The sequence below is a fragment of the Erithacus rubecula genome, assembly GCF_903797595.1.
Source record: "Erithacus rubecula genome assembly, chromosome: 5".
NCBI lineage: Eukaryota > Metazoa > Chordata > Aves > Passeriformes > Muscicapidae > Erithacus > Erithacus rubecula.
The window spans coordinates 41,419,465-41,434,583 of record NC_136687.1 but is presented as its reverse complement, the minus strand read 5'-3'; the positions used below and the strand labels follow the sequence as shown (position 1 = coordinate 41,434,583).

The 15,119-nt window shown below is 41.2% G+C and overlaps 1 protein-coding gene across 8 annotated transcripts in view; it reads right to left on the bottom strand.

Annotated features, from left to right (window-relative positions):
- Positions 1-14,670, bottom strand: part of FBXW7 (F-box and WD repeat domain containing 7) — a 207,986-nt gene extending 193,316 nt beyond the window's left edge. For 5 of the 8 annotated variants that reach the window (XM_079305430.1, XM_079305422.1, XM_079305421.1 and 2 more), the window contains exon 1: positions 14,234-14,367. The gene's annotated coding sequence lies outside the window, so the exon portion shown is untranslated. Of the gene's footprint in view, positions 1-7,860; positions 8,052-14,233 lie in introns of those variants that run through there. The other 3 variants (XM_079305424.1, XM_079305425.1, XM_079305420.1) reach the window with 2 other exon arrangements.
- Positions 14,671-15,119: the final 449 nt, after the last annotated feature.

Below are 15,119 nucleotides of genomic sequence, written 5' to 3'. Positions count from 1 at the left end.
AAGTTCCACCCTTATTACTGCAACTTCTCCAGGACAAGGTTCCCATTTGTTACACTGGATATAGCCTTTGAATTATCAGTGAAAGTGCTCATAGCAGAATGACAATAAAATATTTGTCCCTACTCAGAGATACTTACAATCAGACAAAGTTCTATCATTTGCTATTCAGAAAAAAATAATCTTTATGTATAAAACAAAGAAGTCTGCTATCTAGGCCAGATAGCATCCCTCCGTCTACAGTGTGACTCTCACTATCAAGCCATGAGGTTACATGGACTTAAGTGCTTATTTTAACAACAACACTTCAATAGCATGTGAAACTTTTCAACTAAACAGTTGTCAACCAGCCAGATAAGGCACAGAAAAACAACTGATAGCTGAAACGACTCATACAACAAGTTCTGCAGACTTCCTAGCTCCTGCCAAACAAATCGTTAATAAGTAAATAGTCAAGAGGCAAACAAATGACCAATAAAATTCATAGCAAAAACAGACAGATCTTTTTACTTAATTGTAAAGTTTTGACTATCTTCTAAGGTTTTCACTTACAGTTTTTTTGGACTTCAGTGTTTTGCCTACTATTGCACCACTGACATGCACTAGCAAAGAAAACAGCAGGAAAATATTATTGCAAAGACACTAATCCTAAAGAGTTACACAATGCTTTTCTTGCATTCTCTTTGAGAGAGGATACAGGTGACTTTCAAACAGAAATTTAAAATAATTTAGACATAGTACTTTCCTATTTAAGTCCTGAAGTCACATTTTGCTAATTCTCCCTGCTCATACCTGATCAAGTCTTCCAACAATTCTACAATTTAATATTCATTTAGGCTGAGAAGATTCATACAAGAATCAATCAAGAACACAATATACTGCCTGACATTTGTGATCAACTACACTTTTCAGTTTGTTTAACTTCCAAAATCAATCCTGTCCTTCAGTTCAATCCTATTCCTCTCACAGTACAAAAGTAGTGGAATATATATTTCTGAATGACTTAAGCATACTTGAAAAGTCCCACTCCTCAGAGATTAGCTTCTTGCTCTTATACGTAAATAAACAGAAGCTTAGACTAATGTTTTTATCAATGGAAAACTGACAATTAGTTCTTTTCTGAGGCAAAAAAAGCACACAACTAAGAAGTCTGACAAATGTACATTTGTAACTACTGATGCAGAGAACATTATGCAAGTGTATTGCTTTCTACAGGTATTCTTATGGCCAAAACTAGGTGCATACTCCAGTAACTGCAGGATCAGACCTAGATTTCATTTATCTTAGCTCTTCTGGAATACATGTGAAGATAATATGACAGCCTATCACTACTGGCAACAGAAAATTAACCACTGAGTTAAAATCCTTCACAAGTATCTTTAGATATTTCCTCCATGATAGCAATAAATTTAACACAAAAAAAAACCCTCAAAAAATGTTAAAAGCCTATGATGATTATATAAATTAAATAACTTAAATAATGACTCATATTTTAAACATACACTAAGTTACAAGCCTTTTAATACCTCAAGAAGTACCCTGCAGAACCCTTCTGTAGATTTCTATAAAAAATTCATTTTTTAAATGTATACATTTATAGGAGTGCTTAAGAAACAAACTCCATAATCCATTCTTATAGATTCTTATGCCTAAATACAATCTATTTGTATAGATCTACAAATCACCCAGTTAAATAAAGGCTTTAGAGGCATACAGAAAACCAACGAGGATTAAATTTATTTTTCTTCACAAAAGTACTTACATCAGATGATAAAATTGAAGTTCACAATGAGCTCTTAGCACCACAGACAAAAAAAAAAATTCAATTACAAGAGCTGAATTTTTATTTGCTCTCCCTGGTTGCAACAGTTGTAATGCTAACATGGGAAACTTGCTATTTATCATTTCAGATAGATCCCAGTGCTTCTTTATTTTTTTCATGATCCATAACATGAATAGAGTGAAACTTCAGAGTTGCTAAGATGATGTTCTAACTGCATTAAAAAATTATCACAGGAACAACTACACAGGAATTGCCACTTCCTGGAGACACAAATGAGAATTACTCATCCTTAATTGACTACCCATCATTTTCACAGGGTCAAGCAATTCTTCAGCAAACATGCCCCCAGCATAGCCTGAACTTCAGATGTAGTTGCCATTCACACAGTTGACTTTGATGATAAAACACCAGTAACCTAACAGCACCTCTACATTTCTACAAGAAAAATCACACAGTAAAGGAGCATCAGTAATCTTACAAAGGTGAACTACTACAGCAAGAAGTACTTAAGAACTGGGACCTGAAAAAATGGAACAGAGATTCTTTAGGAACAGAGATTCCCATTCCAAGGGACTATACCATAGCCAAGCGACAAGAAAGGCAAAGATTAGTAGTTCTTCATTGACCCCTGCAACACAAACATGAAGCAGCAGCTAAGGCAGCAAGGAGAAGCCACTTTCAAAACATGAGTGACTCTTCAGCCAGCAAATCTGTGGAATTTGCTGGAAAAGCATGTAATGGAGATGAAAAAATTACAAGGGTTCAAAAAGAAACTGTAAAACTCTCAGAAGAGAAATCATTCAAGAATTTCTGAGTAAACAGAAATGAACTCTGGCTCAGAGATTCCATAAATGAAAGTAGCTGGAGAACAAGCATGAAATGAAAAGCATCTAAAATATATATTGTTCTCAATGCTTCCCATGCATCCATTTACACATTTTTTTGAGATGGGTCATGTGAAGAATTAAGGAACTTCTGGGTTCCTGGACAAGATTTTCTCTTTTACGGCTATCAGATACAGAATACGAGGCTAGAAAGGGCACATGTCAGTTTGATCCAGTAGGCCAATTCTTCTAGAATACATTTAAAACTATTTATTAAACACAATTTAAAACAGAATATTTCAATTAAAATATAGAAGAAGTATTTTAACTTTTAGACACCTCTCCCAAAAGTGCCATCCTAATAAAAGATATTAATCTCAAAAGTTTTAATGAGCTTGACCTTTCATTCAAAATATTAATTACACAATTATATCTCTACTGGAATAACATTACTGATTATTCTTCACTAAAACAGCTACAGCAGTTTCATGGCTTTGCCAACTAGATACTGTGTCTGTGCAAGCACTTACTGGGCAACAGAATAGTTCTACTACTGAACAGTTCCCATTGACATTTTTCTCCAGAGAAAAGCTAGATTACTCACTTTGAGTTTATTTGCAGGTTGTTTTCCTTTCTGAAAACAAAAACAAAAAAACAAACAAAAAAACAAAACAAAAAACAACAAAACAACAACAATAAATAGATGGAAGAATATGTCACAGGGATCAGTCTGTTCACTAATCAGGGAGACATCTGTAGCCTGTTTGTTCCCTTTCCATGGCCCATCTCACAGTGTGTCCTCCATGCGAATTCAAGATCTCCTAGACACTGCATTCAAAGCGTAAAAAAGGCTACTTGAGCACACAAGTTTCTCAGCAGCCACCACACCACTACACAATTTGGGAGAGTAGAAGAGACCTAACAAATCTACCAAAACCACCAACACCTTAGTCGGAGAAAACATGATACTTTTGCATTTTCTCATTTTATTAGCAGAAATCAGAACAGAGTGATTCCACAGGAACAAGATTTAAAAAAACTTGAAAATAATAAAAAATTACATTCACCTTCTACTAAAAACACCTAGTATTAAAATGTGAGAAAACACAGTACTTACTGGTAAATATGATTTAATGTGTTACAAACAAATAAGCCACTCATGCATAGCAAACTAGCTGAAACAATTGTTTGGAGAATACGATTGCAAAACATATGCAGGCTGATAGCAGAGAATTTACACTGCATGGTTTCTGGAAAGGAAACTATGCTTTTTAGGCTAGTAGAATTTTCTAATAACAACAGTGAACTAAGGAGAAATTGCTGAGAGAAAGAATTTCAAAGAGCCTCCCCTAAAGTCTCAAGAGGCCATTAAGTAAAATTAATATTGGTGTTAGGGGAAAACATTTGTGTTTAGGTACCAGCAGTAAAGCATCAAAAGAAAAAGCAGTAAGTGGTCTGTTAATTTGCAGAAAGGGGTTAACAGCAGAAGACCATTGTTCCACACTAGAACCGCAACACATATTCCCTAATGGTCCAGAAAGCAAAAAGTGGCAAAACTCATTCGCATAAAAGCTATTAAGTTTAAGATAAGGAGCCTTAAGAATTTCACATAGTCTAACCAAGCTAGATAAAATGGGAAATATGTGACTTACAAAGAAAATAATGAACAAGGTATTGTGTGTCCAGGTGAATATTTTACTCATCAACTTCCTGGATCTTAACAACAAATTCAGAAAGAAACAAGTTGACTCTTAATAGTCCATAGAATAATAATCAATAAAAGAAAAAATAGGATGTGTATTAAATATTTTGGAGAATACTGTAATCAGTACATTACAAACTCAATACAGCATTTTAAATAGGCACTTTGTAAATACACAGCATTCCTAAGCATGCATAAAAAATGGTTTGAAATGTAGTTAAGCTAAAATTTTAAAAAGGTGACATTTAGTAACAGGCATCTTAAAGGGAAAGCCAAAAATCATCAGAAAGTTTGGGTACATTGATTGTAACTGAGAGATACAGAAGAATATAAAGGAAAAGGTATAGGAAAAAGACACTAAGAACCTTGAGTTTAACTGGATTTTTATAACAAAAAGAATATATTCAACTAAACTGGGGTTAAAGCATGACAAATAACATAAAGAAGAACTGAACTTTGAAGTTTTATACATGAAACTTTTCAGTGCCACAATACATCTGTGTGGAAAGTGATTCTGAAAAGATACACACACCTTATAATGAAATCCTATTGCTTTTCTGGATATGACAACTGATAGACAGAGAGAATAGAACAAAAGTTAAACTCTCAGCTTCACAATCAGCAGAATTCTTGAAAGGAATTTTTTTCCTTCTTTGGCAGCAGCCACCAAGCATAGCTCTGCACCCATCTCAGCACATGCTGCCCCTACCCCAGTTGGCAGGTAGGTTATATGGGGACTGGTAATAGGCTGCAGGATCAGACATATAGTGATAAGGGATGTAACAGCAGATAAAAGGACAGTAGTCAGAGCTGTTACTGCAGTGATGGGATACAACAGCAGGATAGAAATCCACAGGAAACTAGATTGTGTTAGCTCTGCTGCTCACAGAACAATTTGCTTCCTTTGTGTTTTACAGATTTGGATATTAATATTTTGGTACATTGTAGCTTTGATCACTGTGTTAAATGCAGCTTTACTGAATAAAAGGATTAGTTCGCCCAGATTGGCATGTTTATGACTGAGATATGAAGAGAACTCGAGGGAAAAGTTCAAGCACATGCTCTATTTTAAAGGCTGAATTGGCAGTAGTAGCTGAAGGTGGTTCATATCATGCATATAGTTTATAGCATGATACATATCACAATACTTCTCCAGTTTAGTATAAAGATTGTAAACACTTTCAGATTACTTAAATTTGTCTTGCTATTAAGAGGGTAAATACCACTCTCTCCTTACTGAAAAGGCTAAGAAGTCAGGCAAGAGTGGCACTCATGTTGATTCACAAGCAGCTGGATTTCAGAAGTGGACAGCACAACCACAAAAGCAAAGAAGGGATGGGGCAACAAGATAAGCCCTTTTGGTTATAGCACATACTCCACATTGGTTTCAGCAGATCATCAAACCACAACTATGAAGTCCCAGGGCACAGTTAAGCTGACAGTGCTCAAAGGATTCACTGCCAGCTGTGCATCCTCCAGCATCCCCCATCTCCTGCCAGCTCTAATGCACTTTCTGTGTCACACTAAGCCAACTCAATTTGCTTTTTAGTTCCTTACTCACTTAAATTCAAGGAACTAAAATGATAGAAAACCAATAGCACAAACTTAATTTGAATAATCTTGATAAAAAATTAGATTAAACCAATAGCTAGTGTAGGAAGATGTAGGGGTAGGAGAAGCTGTTGGAAGCCATCTCTTTCAGTAACAACTAAGCAGGTCAAATACAATATGAAATGACAACCCCATAAAGGCCAAGTGAATACAACATTTCAACCTTTGTGACATTTTAAATTATTTTATGAAAGGAAGGGTAAAATGTTTACTGATAAGTTTCTCCTTTTTAATCTTTGCTAGGTCTTGCCTAACCTACACAATCAATTTTTTCCCACCACACTGCAGTGTAAAGAAACAATAGGAATGAGAAGTATCAAAACGTTAACATTCCTTTTGTGCCACTAAACAAGATTTTGTTTTTCCAGTCATTCCCAGCACCTTTTGAAAGGTTCCCATAGGCCGTGTAAACAGTCACAAGCTGAGCAGGATGACTGCACATACCTCCTACATAGGCAGGCAGCAACCACAGCATGCAGCTCCCCTCACTAGACAGCCACACACCCACTCCATGACAGGGGACACCACCCACCTCTAATCTTCAAACAAAACTGCCTGTGTTCCCGAGTCACACTGAGTGTTACCTACTGTTCCCACCAGGCCAATGTCAGTAATCAGTAATACCAGAGCTGAAGTCTGACCCTCAGTTATTTCACTTCTTTTCTGTAGCATATCAGAAATTACTTGATTTCAAAATAGACAAGCCCAACAGTGTTCAAAGCACAAATAACAATAGATTCACCATGGCAATAAGCTATAAAGCTGAGAATACAATACACAACTTGAAATCATAGAATCAGAGAATGGTTTGGGTTGGCAGAGACCTTAAAGGTCATGGAACTACAATCCTTTTGCCATGGGCAGGAACACCTTCCCCTATTCCAGGCTTTTAAAAGCCCCATTCAGCCTGACCTTGAAGATGACATGAAAATACAGGATGTCCTGGAAACAACCTAAGTGCAACTGTGCATGTCAAAGTTATTTTGCTACAGCAAGCCATGTGTAAGAACTGCCCTAGCTGTAGTGCACTCTCATAAATAAAACTTTCAAATCTAAGTTAAACATCTGGACAACCTAAGGAAGCAGCCATCATGGAGATAATCAGGGTTATTAACAGAAACACTTCTGTATTATAATACTTCAAAATGTAAAGTTCAGCCACCTGTGTATTAGTCCACCTAAGATACTATTAATTGGATCTCTCACACATATAATCACTCCCCTGAAGGCACAATGTCAAAACATAGTTAGCATGACTATCATGTTACTAAGGGGCTACCAAAGCCTACATGCTACTCTTGACACGTTTCATGAACACCAAGCGGCTGTTCCAGGGCACATATCACACAGTTGGTAGAGTGGAGCAAGTCCAAGGCAGCACAAAGTCCAGCAAGCTGAGAGTCAAGCAGTGACCCACTCTAGTTCTTACCCAGACCACCAACAGCACAGTCAGAATCCACCTGCTGCGACAGATAGCACAACTAACACATCATGAAAGCAGAGGGATACAACTGCCCCCTTCCACCACAGGCTTGTTGTAAGGGTTGTATCTGTCCTATCTTGGCTAGGCAGACAAGTTTAAATACAGGCCAGGTGGGGGAGGCATAGCAGTTTTGATCATTGTCTCCCTCCCCATCAACTCTTCCAACAAATAGGAAGTTAGGAGAAAAGCAATCCCCAAACACAGTGCCCAAAAAAAATTTATTATTTCAAACTCATTCTTGCTGAAAGATTAAATAGGGACTGCTGTTTAGGCACATGAAGAAAGAAACTGTGTCAAAAGTTTCCTGGGGAGAAAAAAAAAACAAACAAAAAAAAGAAAATAAACCACTGAAAACCACAGCAACTTTGCCTTAGTATGCTTTAAAGGATGCTGAAGATTAGCCCTCAAGATCCATAAAACTGTCACTATTATACTCTGTAGTAAAGAAAGAAAGAGTTACCTGTCATTGCAGTGATCTACCCACTCAAAGAAATGTCACAGATCTGCAGACATACTCATCAGTTCTGGCAACAGCAGATGAAACAGCCACAGAGGAACTCAGAAACAAGTGTTAAAAATAACTTTGACAAGGGTATCTCCAGGATCAGAGTTTCAGGGCCCTTTTCTATGGTGCTAGATCATCTCTTGCTTGGGGCATCTTGCATGAATTAGGACAAAATGACAAGATATAAACAGCAAGGAAAGTAAATGCTCCAAGCAAACTGCAGGTTTAGTGGCCCAAGCTCAGGGCCACAAGTAACACAGCTTAGCAAAGACATAGACAATGGTGAAGCAAAGGTGAAGACATCCTGTTTTCAACAGAGATTCAGTACTATGGCAAGCTGTGTGGGGTTACACTTGCAACAAAAGATGAGTAACATTTCCTCAGAGAGGTCTGAATCCATAGCTGTAGTTTTGGTTATCATTATTTGATGGTTACGGCCTTGAACACTAAAGAAAATACTCTCTACTATATTCTAAAGCCTTATTAGGCAATGAAGAAGTCAAAAAAAGCAACGTACTGTCAGGTCTAGCAAAGAAATGCTAAATTTTGCAGCTACTGCAATAGCTAGTGAGCAACTTCTCAAGCATGAAGTATGCTACAATGCTGAAAAGGCTCGCACTTGCCAGAGAACACACTGAGCAGCTTACCCTCCTAAAAAGGTAACTTGGGAAAAAGCTTGAAACCTCTTCCACATTGGCTTATGATGCTTTGGGCTTGTTAGTCATTTAGTAAGACAAGTAGCTAGTCCTGAAGTAGCCTGTTCAGTTCCGAATTCCCTGTGACTATTATCATTCCTGCAGGTATATACAGACACACATTCTATCCTATAAAGTACATCACATATTTTACATAAAGACAGTAATAACCTTTCACAAACTATTTTGCAATACAGCAAACTGACTCCCTATAAGAAGGGGAAGGTCCTGCATGTTACAGCAGATCTAAATGTAGAGTTTCACCTTTAAGGAAACATAGTAGAAACTCTCCTGAAAAGCACATGCTCCAAAATTACCCACCAGCATATGTGAAAACACAAAGCTAATGTCTGCAGTAAGGACATTACAACGGTCAAATAGGGCAGAGTTTAAGTAGATACTGTCAACAAAACACACCCGGCGTTGCAGCTCCTGTCCTTCTGAAATTCACAGCAGTTGCTACAACCAACAAGAGCACGAAGTCACAGCTGAATAACTGACACTGCATGACTGAATTAAGGAAGACTTCAATCTATCGAAAGGACCAACCAAAACTTCATGTGCAATCAAGTTATCACCACCACCCTTCAGTTCTTTGATAAACCCACCAAGGAAACACATAGGGGAAGTCTCTGGAGACCTGTATGAGGTAAAGGTCACCTCCCACATTCCAAACCATCCAGCGCAACATTTCTTAAGGATGAAGTGCTGAAGAGAAAGAACAATCTCTGACATTGGACCAAGAAACTGAGGAACAGGAGAAGGGTACATAGGAACAATTACAATGATTATCCCAGAATTAGTTCAGATATTTTATTTTCAAAGGGAGACCCACATGTAAAGAAGTAGAACTGGAAGGGTACACATTTAATTTATTATGACAACCTAGGATACTGGAGTGGCAAGACTTATTGATTGAGGTTTACAAAGAGTGTAAGGGGAAATTATTGCAATTGCCTCTAACCTCCCATTTGCCACAGCTCCAGCTCCACAGGGCCAGGTCTCGCCGCATCACGTGCATACCTCTCAGCTCCACCCTAGGGCAGCCCTCCTGCCTCAGTAAGGAGGCAGATCTTGTGCTTAGAAAGAGTTCAACAGTATGCCCTGCCCTTTTGAGTGCATTTCATCTCAGCCTGCCCATGCTGAAGAGTTCATAGACCACCCACACTACTGAAGGTTTTCAAGCAAAAAAACATTTAAAAATATTCACATTTTGGGCAACTTTGAATAGTCAGCCTTTGAACAGGAAGCATTACTTAACTACCTCAGAGCTGTGCCTCTGCTATAAGCAGCCATCCAGTCCCAGGTCACAAGAAAAACTAGACTCACCTAGGCCAGCTTAGCCAGGCACTACCTGTAACATGCTTCTCCTATACTTGAGCTGTTTAGAAAGCACACAAACCAAGCAATTTCAAGAAACCCATCTCTTTCCCCTGCACATTCAAATGAACCCTGCCCACAAAGCATCTAAGGTACATCAGTATGTTAATCAGTTTCAGAACAATGTATTTGGGTTGCAAAAATCCAAACATCACTCAAACTTTTATGAGAGTATTGAATGGAAACTGTTTTCCTCTTTTTTAAATATAAGCTGAGGCAAATAATATTGCAAAATGTATCATACTGGTATAACTCTAAATTACAGCCCAAACTGAAAAGAGCACATACTTTTTGTTTGGTTGGGTTCTTTTCTTTGCTTGTTTTATATACATATATATATATATATATATATATATATATATGTATCTTAATTAAAATACGCCAGGCTTCTCTATTTTATGGCCATATTTGTGTTTGGTCAGAAAACTAGACAAACTCTATTATCTCACAGCACAACAGCCACCACCGATCATGTTGAAGGGATTTGGATTGAGAAAAAAAGAGCTGTTTGGGAGCAAATCTTGCCGTTGCAGCTACCTGCACACACACAGCTGTTGAAACCATCACATCAGGAGTGTGCCACCAAAACAGCACACAGCAACACTCTATCCAGCACAAAGCAAACCCAACTGTCTCAGCTCAAGACTCAGGCAAAGCTACCTGAACTAAGCAAGTTAGTTTTCAACAATATTTCACACACCTCCTCTTACCAACCAGCTGTGAGTGTCATATTCTCTAGCCGATGGTAACATCTTCAATTGCCCCAGCAAATGGTAGGTTAGGTATGACACTACAGAAAAAAATGCATTGTTTCACCCTTATAAAAATAACTGCACTTGTTTCAGAGAACACTGAGAAAACAAAATTGAGCCTTATCTGAATTACACAGATCTATTTATCAAAAAAGAGCAGTCTAGAGGAGATCAACATGTATTTTTTGCCATAGTGAGCATGAACAAAACTGAACACAGTAGTTCCTTTTACTCTGACATTCCTTACTTTTCAAGTATTTGACCTTACAGAAATAAATCATGTCCACATTACTGACAAAAAAAAAACCTATCAAGGATCTATTAGAAAATACACGACTGCAGTGTTTGCACTGATACAGGACAAACACTGGAGTAGCTAACCAGAACCACTGATGCAAAGACCCAGGCAGGATTCACAACATTACATCCATTTAATCCCTCCCATCCCCTCTTCCTGTCCAAGAAATGCTTCCTCACAAGTGAGCCACAATGCCCCTCACATTCATTACAGCCAAAAAACATCTTACGTATGCAAAGTTGTCAAAGAATAAAAGCAAATGGTAGTTTAGTATTTAAATAAGACCCTAATCAAGTTGTTGCTAAACTGTCCTTGCTTGATTTAGCCAAAAGAGCCTGTGTAACAACCAGTGGCTGTACCACCACAAAGCAAGATCAAGAAGTTTGTTGACAATAAGTCCATTTCCATGCTTATGTGGGTCTGGGTCTTCATCAGAAAAATACTGAAAATCTATGTAGCCTTTACTGTCACAAGAGACTATCTTAATATCCATAGCAGTGATCTCAGTAAACAGATTTTGTTCATCCAGTGAATACATAGAGCATTTCAGTATTGAACCATCCATCAGTTTTCACAAATTCACTAAAGCACAATACTTTGTTGTGGAAGAACGTTTTCATGAGCAATTACATACAATTGTGTCTTTCTAGAATTACCTGACATACACAGTTCACATACAACAAGGCTGAAGCAGCTCTGCAGATACGATCTTTATGCTACTTTTAGTTCAAGTGTAATGTACACATAGTCATTGCACGTGCTCTTCACAAAAAGATTCAGAAGATTAAACATGTTCATTAAATACCGTTGGAATTATAAAAATTCTGTTTACTTCAAAGAAACAGAAAAGTAACATTCCTCTCTGTTTAATAATATTGCCTGGCCTAAATCATTTCCTTCTTCTACTGATTCAGAGACAACAAATTACACTGAAGTAATGAACAAAACTTTTGCAAAGTACCATATGAGTATATAACAAGGGGAAGTAAAGTTAATTTGTCAGGCTAAATTTAAAGATAAAAAGTATTTATTTCCCTAAACTAAAAAGTCATTTGTTGTAAAATATTTTCTAACAGTTAATGCAAATGAAAACCACAAATTTCTGATAAACATTTGTGTTTCCAAACAGACACTGTTGTATTAGTAAATTAGTCAGCCTGAACAAAGGACATGCACTGATTAGGCATAAGCTGCAGTAGGAGGAAAAACCTAAACCTTGAAAAAAATAATTTTAAAAACATGAAGTGATATATCTTTTTGAGATATTTATGAACCTGGAACACCAACAAGAATGCATAACTGCCATCAAGAGACAGAACCAGGCTGCCACTAACAACTGGGTGATGATAAAGGTCAGATTTAAGTTTGGGACTAGGAGGTGCCTTAAAACAAGTGTAATCACCACATGAAAAAGGATATAGTGCCATTTCACTCCTGTAGATATTAAATACAGTAAAGAATTGACCATCACCTTAAGACTGTGGCCTGAAGAAAATGCAACTTCCTTTCCTAACCACTGAGCTCTGCAACTAAGAAAAGCTAAGGGTGAACCAAGTATACAGTTCAACTTCTTTATACCCCTTTTTAAAACAGCAGTGATGACAGAAGCCTAAGATAGGGAGATACTTCAAAGTAAAGAAGATGAGTCTTCTTACCTTAAGCAAACTGGGTCTCAAAATGAAACTGTGAAATATCAGGTGCACTGACTACCTTAAAATTCCTATTGATGCCTAGGCTTTCCCCTGAGTTTTCAGAGGCTATCTCTTCAATGGAATGGACTGTATACAGCTAGGAAACAGGCAGTAAGTGCTCTCAAAAGTGTAGCACAAACTGAAGCACAGAGCATCCATAGCTGTAATGCTGGAGTATACACACCCATATATTTCAGAACTTCAGGAACTATATACATTTCTGCTACATTTTGTTTTCTTCCACTTTCAGTTACATCTGATAAACAAAGTGAAGGACAGCAGGTGCCTAGCAACTGGCCCACATGATGTTCACAAGCTGTACACTCTTCTTTTAATGAAAAGCATGACAAACACTACAACTTTCCCCTTCAAAGTCTTTCTTGACTCTTTCCAGGAAGATGTAGAAAGAACTCATGAAGACGACAGTTTCCTCACAAGAGTTATAGTTTCTGCATCTCTGTCTCAACACTGTCTCATCAAATAAACCTGATTCAACCTACTCTCTTCATTTTTAGTACATCCTCCTCATATATAACAAACTGCTGTACAAATTTTAACACTCGAATAGTACAATTTAACACTGGCAGACACAATTGTTTCTTCCCCAACAAACTACTGAGGTGTTGAGTCTTGTTCTTCAGTTAAGAGAAAGTTAAGATACTTTATAAAAACACTTCAAGTTGTGATATAGTTTTTCTCTGAGGTAAATTGTGCACGGAGCGCAAATGCTAAATAGCGAAGCAAAACAGAACCCACGCAAACACAATCCCATTCCCAAACAAGAACCTTCTTTCCCCAGTCCCGGAGTAAGGTCTGGAGTAAGAGCGAGAGAACTCTTGTGACTCGTCAAGCAGAAACTACTCCGATAAACGGAAAGAGCCAACACTACTCCTGGCTTTTAAAACACATTCAAAATACTTTACATAAGCAACTCTTCAGTACCGTTTTTCCGCGACAAGAGCTACATCTTCCAACCAAAGTGTTACGTAAATGAGCGGGCAGGAGGCAGCCGCGGGGTTTGTTAGGAGCCACTAAACCCACGGAGAAAATAAGGAAAACGGGGGAACGGGGTAGGGGATGTTTGAAAAGCTCTGGGCTCACAGTACCGCGGCCATGCGCTCTGCTCCCAGCCTTGCACAACTTTCCGCCGTGGCAGTTCCGCTCGGCACCCCGGGCGGGGACGGGACCGAAGGGTCCGAGCCTTCCACCCGCCTGCCGTCTTTGTTCGCGGGGGCCGCCGCTCCAGGCACAAAGCGGGCGGCAGAACTTGCGGAGGAGACCTTGGCACTTCCCGGGGGTCGCGGCGGAGAGACCCCCTCCCCTACGGCGAGCGGGAGCGACGCGAGGACCGCAGGGCAGCAGACCGTGCGCGGCGGGCAACGTGAGCCGCATGGGAAACGGCGGCTGCCGGCGCCGCGCCCCCCACCCCGGCCCCCGGCCCCCCGCCCGCTCCGCCGGCAGCGCCGGGGCACCCAGCCCCTTCCCAAGGCGGCTCCTCCCGTTCGCACTCACTTTTCGGGACGGGGTCCGCTGGGCTCTCCCTCCACTTGCGGCGCGCACGCCTTCCCGCCGGCGGGGCAATGCCGGAGGCGAGGCGGAGCCCCCCTCCCCCGGCGGGAGGAGGTTCGCTGCCCCCCACCGCCCCGGGGCAGCCGCCGGGGGCCGGGTGACTTCAAAGGGAAAGGCGGGTCCAGCCCCGCCCCGCCCCGGGCGGGCTGCGGACTGGTGGCTCTCGAGGAATCCCCCCGGCTGCGGCTGTCCCGGCAGTGGATCAGGTGCGCCGCCGCGTCCTCTCACATGGAGCCACCGCCTTGCCACCCCTCGGCGTCCCCCCGGGCCGGTTCCCGCACCGCCGCCGGCCGGGAGGCGAGTGGCGCGGGCCGCGGCCCCCGCCCCGCTCTCCCTCTCATACACTGTGGGCGCCGCCGGGCCCCGGCTCCAGCGGCAGGGGGGCCGTCAGGGCCCCAGCTGGGCGGCGCGGCGGGGCAGCCGGGCGGCGGGGCTCGGCGCCGCGGCCGCTCCGCTCTGCAGCATGTGGGGGGAGCGGCGGCGGGGGGCGCTGAGCGGCGGGGTAGGGCCTGGCCGGGGACGCCGGGCGCGGTGGGGGGAGCAGCAGCAGCAGCGCCCCGGGATCCGCTTGCTTCCTGCGGCGCCGGAGGGGGCGGGGAGGGAGGGCGGGAGACGGAGCGAGCGCGGCGGCGGCGCGGGCGGATGACAGAGGTAACCCGGCAACGGGGCCCACCCCGACCCAGTGCTGGCGCGGAGCGATGATGCCGAGGGCGGGCAAGGCGGAGCCGCGCAGGTCCCGCTGCGGCCGCGCGGTTCAGCCCAGGACAAGAGGGCAGCCCCGCGCCCGCCCCACCCTTTCCCGCGATGGGAGCGGCCAGTGCTGGGGTGA